Consider the following 12,378-nt stretch of genomic DNA (forward strand, 5'->3'; position numbering starts at 1 on the left):
TTGTAATTATGAAGATCGTATTGTACCAAAAAAAGTACAATTGTACCAATTTTGCCAACCCTGATACATACATATGTTGATTTTTGTTATACATATAAGATTCTAATTTGTTTTGATTTATTTTATACAAAACTATTTGGGAATCTCAATTTAATATTTTAGGTTACTTAAGCTTTAACATATCTGGCTACACTGTCTGTGAGTAAAAAGCAACAAACAACAGAGAACAAACGAACGGAAAAATATGGCCAACAAACAAACATTATTTCAAACATTGAGAGCCAAAGAAGCAAACAATCAATGTTGGCCTAAACTGTCTGAGGAGGGAGATGTTACAAATACTATGAGTAGAATACAAGCAGCAGAGCAAAAGCGCAACACCACCACCAACACCAGCAGCAGCAGCACCAGTCCAACCGTAAGCCAGTTAGTACGAGACTAGTACGTTTGGGGAGCATTAAATAAAACACATAGAAAACAGATGCGAATTTTGTTGAAGCCGTAAAACCAGTTAGTTGGATGGATGGTTGGTTGGTTGGATTGTTAGTTGTTGAATTATTCTGTTTTTCTTTTTCGCTTTTGTTTTTTGGCCCAGCTTGATTGTGACGACTGACTCTATAGACTAGACAAACAACAAATCAGTTGAGCTTTTGCAAACGACTACGGAAGGTGTATTTCAGTCAATTTGGTTTTGCGTGCGCGTGTGTAATTTCTTTCCACATTTAATTAATAACAAACAACAAAGTTTTGTTATAATTTTAAAAAAATTATTAAGTAAATAAAAATAAATAAAAGTAATAAAAAGTTTTTATGATAAAAATTAAAAAAAACTTGTTTTATTTTCACTTAAAAAAAAAACTTGAAAAAATTGTTTTTTTAAAAAAAGCAAAGAATTTGAAATTTTGCATGATTCGATTTCAAAAATAAACCTCAACTACAAACAAATTGCTTATTTAAGTGAAATTTTTAGTAATTTGTTTTTGTTCTGTTTTGAGAAAAAAATTGTTTGTTTTTTAAAAAAAATTTTAAAAATAATAACAAACAATCAACAGCCTTGAAAACTGCTGCTGTTGCAAGTAAAATTTAAAAAAAGAAAGAAAATCATAAAAAAAAATTACTACTAAAACAACAACCACTAAAAAGTGAAGCTTCAATAAAAAAATAACTTGAAACTCAAAAGAAGAATCTGAAAAAAGTAAAACAACTAAAACAACAACGAAAGAAAAAGAAGTAAAACAATACCCTCATTTCTTCAAGTGACTGACTGCATTAACAAACAACGACCGAAACCTTGTGTCTTGTGAAATGTATCTTACGGATGCACATGACAATTTTTTTGTTTTTAACAAATACACATTGTTGTTGTTGTTGCCTTTAAGCTACTAATGCTGTCGCTATAACGCTGCTAATGTGTTTTCATAATTAGTTACAAAAATAAATTGCAAAAAATAAACAAAAAGAGTTGAAAACAAAAATTACAACTAAAGAAAATAACAAACTAATTTTTTACAACAACAATTAAAACAACACTTTTTGTTAAAGAATTTGTGCAATTTTATTCTTCAAACCTTTAATTAAAAAAAATTATTTGAATTGTGTTCATATTTTTTGATTTTGTGTTGTTTTTTTGAGTTCTGCTTCGAAAGTGAATTTGGATTTTTTTTGTTTGGTTTCACTTCATTTGATTTGCATAATTTATTAATATTATTTCTTTATTAATAAATAAGCATTGTTTGTGTTGATATCTTATAATTTATGCTTAAAACCTATACTATAAAAGTAGTTCTAACAAAAAAATTTTTTAAAAAATTTCTTTTCGATTTAAAAGAAATTTCTTTTAAGAATTTTATTTATTGGCCACAAAAAAGAAAATAATTTATGTTTGTTTTTGTGCTTTAACATTGTCTAGTAGTAGAAATTTATCAAAATATTTTGCATTAAAAAAGTGTGGTGCATTTTATGGAATCAGCAGAACGTGTTTGAGAAGTAGATTCAGTTTGATACCGAAAAAAGGTAAGTTTTAATTTGAATTATTCACATAACAAATCTTTATTATATATAGTCAATAAGAATGTTATAGGCAGAGTTATAGTATTCCATGACTGTTTTTTTTTTCTCCGATAAACGAATTTCAATGGGATATGCCACGCTCACTATATATACATACGAATATACTTACACAGAATTTGGTGGCTCAGACTGTTAAAGTATCTCAGATATAGGAATTTTGATTTTTAATTTAAATGAGAGATACCACGCCCACTATTAATAGTTCGCCCGTTTTTACCATAACTCTTCATATCGATGTCAAAGTTGACCGTGCAAAATTTGGGTACTACAGCAGTTATAGTTTCTCAGATATACAAATTTTCTTAATTGATTAATAGGATGAATGACACGCCCACTATTTCTAGGTTGCCCATTTTCCTCCTTAAAATTCATATGTTCACTTAAGTTACTATTACAAAACTTGGTCACACTAACTTTTATAGTTCCAAAGATATTTTAGTATTTGATTGATATGGGAGGTGCTACGCCCACTGACGCTAGTCTGCCAATTTTTTCCAAATGTTTATATAGATGTCAAAGTTGGCGGGGTAAATTTTAATTTTGTTACAATTTCCTTGATGTACGAATTTTAGTATTTGATTTAATTGAGAAATGCCACTCCCACTTATTCCAGACAGCCCATTTTTTCCCCCAAAAATTAATATTGATATGTACTTAAGTTACTAGTACAACCTTTAGTCACTCTAGCTCATATAGCTTCCCAAATATACGAATTGTAGTTTTGATTAATATGGGAGATGCCACGCCCACTAATGCTAGTCTTCACATTCCCAAGATGTGTATACGGCTGACAAAGTTGACCGGGCAAACTTTGAAGATTCTAGCTGTTCTAATTTCCTAGATATGCGAATTTTATCATTTGACTAATATTGGAGATGCCACGCCCACTAAAGCCAGTCCGCCCTTGTTTTCTTAAAATGTTTATATTGAAGTTAAAGTTATCAGTGCAAAATGTTTGATATTAAAATTTCGCATATATACGAATCTTAATGCGTATTTTGTATAAGGGCGTGGGACCCCGCCCATATAAAATAGCAAAACAAAATGTTGCTTTTAGTTGCTTCTTTAGCTGTTTATATACTTTAAAGTAAGGAAGGGTTCGGGCTACAACACAGTGTAGGACTTTTTCTGTTCTCTTTTGTTCCCTGTGATTTACGGACATTGAACTACCAGATTTTGGCAAAATTTTGACCTTTTTTATACCCACCATCCAAAAAGATGGGGGTATATTGATTTTGTCACTCTGTTTGTAACACATAGAAGTATCGCTCACAGACCTCATAAAGTATATATATTCTGGGTTCTCGTAAAATTCTTAGACGATCTAGACATGTCCGTCCGCCTGTTGAAGGCACGATAAAGCCGAGAGGAATGGACCTAGGAAGATGAAATTTTTCCAAAATATTCTACATTGATCAGAAATGTTTGGTTTTGAAAATGGGCAATATCGGTCCACGCCTTCACATAGCACCCATACAGGTGACCCCACGGAATATTGATTAAATCGTCGTAAAATGTTAATTTTTTCAGTAAATGTAATGAAATTTCACACAAGTTTGTTTTAAGTATCTAGAAAGTATTATGTAAAGTATGGTTGATATTATCCTATAACTGATCTTACCCCCATAGAAGATTCCCCCCTACAGAAAATAACTTTAACGATCACAACTGGCCTAAAAGTACCAGTATATCAATGAAATTCGAAGGAAGTATGAAACATAAATCTTTCTACTTAATTTGATGGGGGTCAGACCATTTTTGATCCTACCCCCATATAAGGACCCCTTCAGACTTTAACTCTCATTATGGCTCTCTCTACAACATTTTATGAGGATCGGCCCATAATTGACCCTACCCTACATATAAGGTCCACTTCATAATGATATGAACAAGTTTTATGAGAACTAAACTTTATAAGAATAGGTCTATAACTGATCCCATCCCCCCATATACACCGTATATGGAGGGATAACTTTAAATCTCATAAATAGCATAAAAGTAACAGTATTGCAATGAAATTCTACAAGAACAAGTTTTATAGCAACAAAAATATTCCTACTTAATTTTATAAGGATAGGTCCATAATTGAACTTACTCCCCATATAAGGTCCCCTTCAGAAAATGACTCTAACACCCATGTAAGGTCCTCTTTAGAAAATTATTTAAACACTCATAAGAACTTTGAAATATCAGTAAAGTAGCAGAATTCACCCGCAACAAGTTTCATAGAAGTTCAAATCTCTCCTTGCAAATTTCATATGAATCTGCCCATATTGGATCAAAGAAACCAGATAATTTGCCATAATCAAGATTTATATGTAGGTTTCAAAAATTACTCTTCAATATTATATGTGGATCGGTTTATAATTAATCATATCCCCTATGTAACATCTATCAATAAATATTTCAAACCCGAGGTTTACTAACTTTAAAATCGGTTGCCATAAAAAAACAAGTAAGAAATTATAGTCGGGCGAGGCCGACCATATAATACCCTACAGCTGTTACAAAATTAAAATGTGATTTAGTTTTCATAATAAAGCATTTAAGTTGAATTGTACCTTGCCTCAGATACACTTAAGCCATTTATTGTTGAATAAAATTGTGGACATTTAGGTCAAATTTTGAAGGGGGCTTTGTATAGGGTCTATGGTCAATGGGACCCTATAACTATAAAATTTTTGAGGGTCATTAAGGCTAGTAGAGAACTTGTTTTTGCAGCTTTTTGTCGAGATACGAGTATATTAAACGTTATTATGAACTTATGAACCCCATTCGGCGGTTTCAGGTGTAATAATGGACCGATGTTAACCATTTTAATAGGCTTCGTCTCCGATATCATAGAAGATCGTGTGCCAAATTTCATTGTATTATCTTCAAAATTGCAACCTGTAGTTTGATTACACGGTTTACAAGCCCTATTCGGAGGTTTAGTTGTATGGGGGCTAGGTGAAATAATGAACCGATCTTAACCATTTTCAATACGCTTCGTCCCTGTGACAATACCATGTACCAAATTTCATTGAATTATCTTCAAAATTGCGACCTGTAGTTTGAAAATGATTCTAAGCCGATTGGTATACTTTAAGGTGGGTATATTTTTATGTTGTGCTAAAAATTAATTTTGATATAATAATAAGTATTGAAAATATTGAAATTTCATGAGATTTGTATCTGAAAAGGGCCACGCATACACTATTATATGTGAGTAGGTCTAATAAACATAATTTGCATTTCTGTTTTTATAACAATAATTTAAGGTTTGGGGAACTTAAAAAATTCTTTTATATTTTAATGTTAATTCTTAAAATGCTAAGAATTTACATATTTGTTAAAATATGCCAAATTTTAGTTTGTTAATTAAATATGCAAATGAATTTTAATTATATAGGTCATTTCTGTTTTGAATTTGACAAATAAAACTACAATAATAAGAACAAATATAGTTGCAGAAGCATATGTATGCATAACTGGGCATTTCATATTAATAGGGCGGATATAAATCTGATTCAAACTACTAAATTCGATTAATTATATTAAGAATTAAGTTTTGAAACACCCTAGAAAAATTACCATAATTGGGATTTTATTTATTATTAATAAGATACTAATATATTCCCAACAAATATTATTAAATTTAAACATTATTAAATGTATAACTACTAATAATTTTGTCACAAAGAACAGTCATTAAGAAAATGAGGTTAATAAGAAAATTTCAAAATTTGTTATTACTAATTTAAAGTTATTAATCAGTTATGAAATATAAGTAAGGTCATTTATTATTTCACATAAGCATTTTATACAAAATATTAATAGGAAGATGTATAAACATTAAAAAACATGAATATTGCCAACAATTTCCTTTCTCTATTAAATCTATAGATGAACAATTTATTTGGCCAATAAAATTTAAAAAAAAATTTTAAAAGTTGCCAAAAAATTTTAATTAAGTTTATACGTGCATTTTGTTTTCTGTCTAGTCTTATAAAATTGTAGTGGTACATTATGTATGTTTTTGGTAAAATCTTGTAAACACTTTCAATTTTATTTTAGAGGAAAAATACCGATACTCGTAAAACACATGTTAAAATAGTCAGGTATCAGGAGAAGAAAAATACAACTACATAATTTCGACACGACAATTAACCCATATTTTGCAAATAGGGGTCATTAAAGTAGTACATACTTATTTTTTGGGGTTGTAATGTAGAGAGTATAATTTTTATTGTACGTTATATAGTAATCAATGAAGATATTATCATCCGATGTTCAGAAACTTAGTTTCCTGGACGTAATACCTAAGATTTTTAGAATCAGTGTTCGTAAGGGATGCTATATTCGGAATAATAACACTCCCAAGATATTGCGATCTAATTTCTGCAAAAGAATGACAATGACAAATAAATTGCTACAGAATTTTACTGTTCTATCCATATGCTCTACATTCGGTTGAATCCGCAATTTTGTATAGTTGTTCCAGTAATCCTGTGTGTTCATCTCATATCATTCTCAGACTTGCTCATTTTGAATAGGCTTCTCGCCTCATCCCATAGGACCTATGTGATTCTACCCATCATTTAATTATTCCAAGAGGCCTTATGGAGTTCTCTAGCCCAAACTTTTTAAATCAGTTCTTGTTACTTCGAATGGTTTTTGCGTTCGTCAAGTTAACTATCTCTTACTTTAAAGAAAGTAAAATCGCTCTTTTGTTGCCGACTACTCACAAATGACGACAAAGCTTGCCTCTATGAGAGTAATCGGATAAAGTCCTCTTACAATCCAATACGGTCTTAGGTTTAACCTTATCACCTCAAATCGCTCTAATTGTCTTCTGGTTGTCTGTCCAAGTTCCATCAGACCACATTATATTACCACCGATGCTACTCTGTTTGGACAATAGTTTTCTTAATCTAGAGGCATACTTTATAGTTTCTGTTTCACTTAAATTGTACATAAAACATTGTCTCATAGATTTCCTTTATGGGTTAATATATACATATAAACACATACAACAATTACCAATATTTGTATAACAAAACGTCCAAAAGTTACAAATAAAATACCGTTAATTCAAATAATAATTTATTAATATTTGCACAAATTATGAAGATGTTGAACATACAAAATTAATGAGAAAAAAAAGCAACAAAACCACTTCAAAACAAAAATTCACGACAATTATTTAAAATAACATTTACATTCACCTGTACATACATACATACATATGTATGTATTTAGTTTTCATTTCCATTTTGCTGCTGCCACCGAGTTCCATAAAACACTTAACGAAATATATAAATATTTAATTAATGTGATTTAAAGATAAATACTCGTACGATAATTTACGCTAAATGTTAAATCATTTTGTTTAAAAAACTGCACAATAGATTAAGTAATCGTCTGTCATTTTGTTTGTGACTTTCTTTTCTTTTTTTTTCAGTATTTTTAGATTTTGTTGGGGGCTGGATGGTTGTGTATTGTTTTCTCTGTTTTGTGTCAAGATTAGAAAATTTATTGTTGAAATTGTGATTTGATTAAATATAAAATTGAGTTATTGTTAACATTTTGTTTATATTTGTTATTATTTTAGCAATAAAAATTTGTTTAAATATTATAATACAGTTTTTTTTTTAATAAAAAATTATAGGATATCTTATAGAGATTTGTTACAAGCTTTCTTTTGATAAAAATGTATGCAAATGTTCATTAGTTATCGACGCCCTGCTACAATTGTTTTATTTAAAATTTGTAGGTATGTGAATGAAACGGTTGAAGTTGAAATTTTGACTAATCTTTGGAAACTCGAATATTCTGGGGTTAAAAAAATGATAAAAATGGGTAAACTAAAAAAGGTATATTTTTTGGGTTACTTTTTCGATCTTCTACTGGTACTTTTTGCGTTTTTTTAAAGGGCATTGTTCTTTTAGCACAGGGCATTTTCTGATCCATTTTTTAATTATAGAAACTAAACAAGTAAAAATTGTACTTTGGTACTCTTTTGTACACCCTCGTATATTTAAACCAGTGAAAATAGAAATCAAATTTTTAATTCATGCGTTACTCATAAAAAATATGAATATAAAACATTTTAGACGTCGAACGTAAAGTACTAAATTTAATCTTTCGCTAGACCATAGACTGACTATAGACTAGGCTATAGACCGGACTATAAATTGGACTATAGACTAAACTATAGGCTAGACTATAGACAAGTCTATAGAATAGATTTTGGACTAGATTGTAGAGTAGACTATAGACTAGAATATGGACTAGACTATAACTAAACAATAGACACTATTGGTCTAGACTACAGACCAGACTATAGTCTAGACTATTAATACTATTGACTAGGCAGTAGACTACACCAGAAACTAGACTGTAGAGTAGAATATAGACAAGACTATTGACTAGACAGTAGACTATAGACTAGACTATAGACTAGACTATAGACTAGACTATAGACTAGACTATAGACTAGACTGTAGACTAGACTATAGACTAGACTATAGACTAGACTATAGACTAGACTATAGACTAGACTATAGACTAGACTATAGATTAGAATATAGACTAGACTATAGACTAGACTATAGACTAGACTATAGACTAGACTATAGACTAACTAGACTAGACTATAGACTAGACTATAGACTAGACTATAGGACTAGACTATAGACTAGACTATAGACTAGACTATAGACTAGACTATAGACTAGGACTATAGACTAGACTATAGACTAGACTATAGACTAGACTATAGACTAGACTATAGACTAGACTATAGACTAGACTATAGACTAGACTATAGACTAGACTATAGACTAGACTATAGACTAGACTATAGACTAGACTATAGATAGACTAGACTATAGAACTAGACGAGAGAGAAGAGAATAGAGGACGAGACGAGAGACGAGACGAGAGACGAGAAAGAGACGAGACGATAGACGAGACGAGAGAGGCGAAGGAGACGAGAAGACGAGACGAGAGACGAGACGAGAGACGAGACGAGAGACGGACGAGAGACGGACGAGGAAGGGACGAGAGACGGGACGAGAGACGGGGCGAGGGACGAGAACAAACAAACAAGCAAACGAACGAACGAACGAACGAACGAACGAACGAACGAACGAACGAACGAACGAACGAACGAACGAACGAACGAACGAACGAACGAACGAACGAACGAACGAACGAACGAACGAACGAACGAACGAACGAACGAACGAACGAACAACGAACGAACGAACGAACAACGAACGAACGAACGAACGAACGAACGAACGAAAAACGAACGAACGAACGAACGAAGAACGAACGAACAACGAACGAACGAACGAACGAAACGAACGAACGAACGAACGAACGAACGAAACGAACGAACGAACGAAAACGAAACGAACGAACGAACGAACGAACGAACGAACGAACGAACGAACGAACGAACGAAACGAACGAACGAAGAACGAACGAACGACGAACGAACGAACGAACGAACGAACGAAACGAACGAACGAACGAACGAACGAACGAACGAACGAACGAACGAACGAACGAACGAACGAACGAACGAAACGAAACGAACGAACGAACGAACGAACGAACGAACGAACGAACGAACGAACGAACGAACGAAACGAACGAACGAACGAACGAACGAACGAACGAACGAAACGAACGAACGAACGAACGAACGAACGAACGAACGAAACGAACGAACGGACGAACGAACAAACGAACAAACGAACGAACAACGAACGAACGAACGAACGAACGAACGAAACGAAGAACGAACGAACGAACGAACGAACGAACGAACGAAACGAACGAACGAACGAACGAACGAACGAAACGAAACGAACGAACGAACGAAACGAACGAACGAACGAACGAACGAACGAACGAAACGAACGAACGAACGAACGAACGGAACGAACGAACGAACGAACGAACGAACGAACGAACGAACGAACGAACGAACGAACGAACGAACGAACGAACGAACGAACGAACGAACGAACGAACGATACGAACGAACGAACGAACGAACGAACGAAACGAACGACGAACGAACGAACGAACGAACGAACGAACGAACGAACGAACGAACGAACGAACGAACGAACGAACGAACGAACGAACGAACGAACGAACGAACGAACGAACGAACGAACGAACGAACGAACGAACGAACGAACGAACGAACGAACGAACGAACGAACGAACGAACGAACGAACGAACGAACGAACGAACGAACGAACGAAACGAACGAACGAACGAACGAACGAACGAACGAACGAACGATACGAACGAACGAACGAACGAACGAAACCGAACGAACGAAACGAAAACTGAACGAACGAACGAACGAACGAAACGAAAACGAACGAACGAACGAAGAACGAACGAACGAACGAACGAACTAACGAACGAACGAACGAACGAAGCAAACGAACGAACGAACGAACGAACGAACGAACGAACGAACGAACGAAAGAACGAACGAACGAACGAACGAACGACGAACGAACGAACGAACGAAAACGAACGAACGAACGAACGAAACGAACGAAACGAACGAACGAACGAACGAACGAAGAAACGAACGAACGAACGAACGAACGAACGAACGAACGAACGAACGAACGAACGAACGAACGAAACGAACGAACAAGAACGAACGAACGAACGAATCGAACGAACGAACGAACGAACGAACGAACGAACGAACGAAAGAAACGAACGAACGAACGAACGAACGAACGAACGAAACGAACGAACGAACGAACGAAACGAACGAACTAACGAACGAACGAACGAACGAACGAACGAACGAACGAACGAACGAACGAACGAACGAACGAACGAAACAAACGAAACAACGAACGAACGAACGAACGAACGAACGAACGAACGAAACGAACGAAACGAACGAACGAAGAACGAACGAACGAACGAAAACGAACGAACAACGAAACGAACGAACGAACGAACGAACGAACGAAACGAACGAACGAACGAACGAACGAACGAACGAACGAACGAACGAACGAACGAACGAACGAACAAACGAAAAAAACGAACGAACGAACGAACGAACGAACGAAACGAACGAACGAACGAACGAACGAACGAACGAAACGAACGAACGAAACGAACGAACGAAACGAACGAGAAACGAACGAACGAACGAACGAACGAACGAACGAACGAACGAACGAACGAACGAACGAACGAACGAACGAAACGACAACGAACAAACGAACGAACGAACGAACGAACGAACGAAACGAACGAACGAACGAACGAACTAACGAACGAACAACGAACGAACGAACGAAACGAACGAACGAACGAACGAAGAACGAACGAACTAACGAACTAACTAACGAACTAACTAACGAACTAACTAACTAACTAACGAACTAACTAACTAACTAACTAACTAACTAACTAACTAACTAACTAACTAACTAACTAACTAACTAACTAACTAACTAACTAACTAACTAACTAATAACTAACTAACTAACTAACTAACTAACTAACTAACTACCTAACAATTCACCATTCCACATAGGCGAGCAATTGTAGATCACATCGAAAAATATATCTAATATTTCACAATTAAATTTCATTTCTAAAGCACTTTGCGGTATAAAATACTGAAAATAATTATCCAAAGCTGTTCAAATAAATCTTCAAATATAATTCTCAAATTAAAATTTATGTAAAATTCACAGTTAATTTAATTAATTTTTTATAACGTTACACACACAAATCGGTCATTAACAAATAAACAACTGTCTATTAAATGGCTGATAGAAATTGTAGTTGAACAAACATCACACTTCATGCTAAGTGATGGTGACGTGTAAATTCAGTGATCGTAAATTTCAATACCAGAAGCGAATTGATTTCAACGAAACATAAACAATAATACAAATACGTACAAAAACAACATGTTCATAAATACATATTTATATGATTTAGATTTGACCGTTTTAATTGTCATTATATTTAAGCACGTTTGAATGTTTAACAAACGTGAATTTCTTTCATTTTCAGTTTATGTCTATTTAAGCTTGGCTCTGCTCAATTCAAATTGGTTTTAATTGGAGATCAAGTGGTAATTTCACTTTTTTTAATTTTGTTTATTTTTTATACGTTTTTAATTGCTTATCATTTTATTGAATATGCAAATAATTTGTTAGTTTTTTTTAATATTTTATGAATTTTTTAACGTACCACTAGTTGGTTTCTTTGGCTTGATTTTTTTTTTTTCATATTAATACGTTTAATAA

General features: G+C 33.5%; 1 long non-coding RNA gene across 2 annotated transcripts in view; it reads left to right on the top strand.

The window, feature by feature from the left end:
- The first annotated feature begins 297 nt into the window (after positions 1-297).
- LOC119604382 overlaps positions 298-12,378 on the top strand; it is a 129,045-nt gene continuing 116,964 nt past the window's right edge. The window contains exons 1-2 of one of the 2 annotated variants that reach the window (XR_005231512.1): positions 298-794; positions 1,829-2,013. This is a non-coding gene — a long non-coding RNA (uncharacterized LOC119604382). Of the gene's footprint in view, positions 2,014-12,378 lie in introns of both variants that reach the window. The other variant, XR_005231511.1, reaches the window with a different exon arrangement.

Source organism: Lucilia sericata, unplaced genomic scaffold (genome assembly GCF_015586225.1).
Source record: "Lucilia sericata isolate MDLA Ls3-8-SP2 unplaced genomic scaffold, ASM1558622v1 Contig000387F_arrow, whole genome shotgun sequence".
Lineage (NCBI taxonomy): Eukaryota > Metazoa > Arthropoda > Insecta > Diptera > Calliphoridae > Lucilia > Lucilia sericata.